The 1,568-nt window shown below is 46.0% G+C and overlaps 1 non-coding gene across 1 annotated transcript; it reads right to left on the reverse strand.

The window, feature by feature from the left end:
* Window positions 1-522: 522 nt before the first annotated feature.
* On the reverse strand, window positions 523-629 carry LOC112087932. Its single transcript, XR_002900337.1, has one exon. It is a non-coding gene; the product is annotated as a small nucleolar RNA R71 (small nucleolar RNA).
* Between the last annotated feature and the right edge of the window lie 939 nt (window positions 630-1,568).

Genomic DNA, 1,568 nt, shown 5'->3' on the forward strand with positions numbered 1-1,568 from the left:
CAGGCGGGAAGAAATGAACAACAAGCCTATGTTAACCAACAACAGGCTCAAAGAAACGAGAGGCTTGCTCAGCAAAACCAACAACAAGCTAATAGGAACGAGCAACAAGCCCAACATGTTCATCCGCCACCGCCACAAGTTCAGAGACAACCTCCTCCGGTCTTTGTTGGAGAGAACGACCGAGCTAATGTGCACCAATACCGAGCCGGGATTCAAGCTCCACCAGTTCAGAATAACAACTTTGAAGTTAAAGCTTCCCTGCTCAATATTGTGCAGAACTCAAAATTTCATGGTCTAGCCGGAGAAGACCCTCTTGAGCATCTAGATCAGTTTGATCGAGTTTGCGACTTAACCAAGATCAATGGCGTTTCAGAAGATAGCTTCAAGCTACGTTTGTTCCCATTCAGCCTCGGTGATAAAGCTCACCAGTGGGAAAAGAACCTCCCGAGGGGTTCTATACAAACATGGGAGCAGTGTAAACAGGCGTTCTTATCAAAGTTCTTTTCCACATCACGCACGGCTAAGCTCCGGAATCAGATCTCAAGTTTCACGCAGCACAACAATGAGAGCTTTAGTGAGGCTTGGGAACGGTTTAGAAGCTATACTAACCAATGCCCACACCACGGCTTCTCAGAGGCATCCCTCTTGAGTACTTTATACCGAGGTGCACTCCCCAAGATTAGAAACCAACTCGATACAGCCTCAAATGGAAATTTTCTTAGGAAAGAAATCAATGCCGCAATGGAACTAGTCGAGAACCTAGCCATGTCTAATGACACGTATGGAAAGGATTTTGATAGGGCAAACCGTACAGGGGGATCTAGTGATGAACATCATATGAAAAAGGATATAAGAGAGCTTCAGAGCAAGCTTGACAAGGTTTTAATGGCGACTCAAAAGCCAATACACTTTGTAGGCAAGTTTGATGAGCAAGGGCCAAGTTTTGACAATGTTAATGAAGATGGTCTAACTCAAGAGGAGCTGAATTACATAGGGAATCAGCAGAGGTATCAGCGGTTTAACAACTACAACAGTAACCCAAACCTCTCATACAGAAATCCGAATGTAGCTAACCCTCAAGACCAAGTGTACCCTGCTCAACAACAACAAAGCTATGCTCAAAAAGCTCCCTTTCAGAATACCTTCCAGCCCAAGCAACAGTTTAGTGAGCCACAGCAAGGCTACACTCAGCAGAATCAAGCGGCTCAGGGTAACAACTTCACCAGCCAACCGCAGCAACACAAGTTTCCACCAGGGTTCAATCCGCAGCCGATGAGTAATCAGCAACAGATTCAGGGATCGGGTCAGAATCAGATGGGAACAGATGTCTGTGGGATTTTACAGCAACTGTTACAGGGTCAGCAGAGAGTGGAAAGCCAGCACACGAGAATGCAGCAAGATATCAGAGAGCTTAAGCAGAATCAAGCCTCTACATCATCAAGAGGTCCGGCTTTACCAGGTAAACCGGAGCCGAACCCCAAGGAGTATGTGAACGCCATCACATTAAGGAGTGGTAAAGAATTACAAGCTCCAACGCCTAAGACAAAGCTCATTGAGGCCAATGAGCA

Source organism: Eutrema salsugineum, unplaced genomic scaffold (assembly GCF_000478725.1).
Source record: "Eutrema salsugineum unplaced genomic scaffold, Eutsalg1_0 scaffold_16, whole genome shotgun sequence".
Taxonomy (NCBI): domain Eukaryota; kingdom Viridiplantae; phylum Streptophyta; class Magnoliopsida; order Brassicales; family Brassicaceae; genus Eutrema; species Eutrema salsugineum.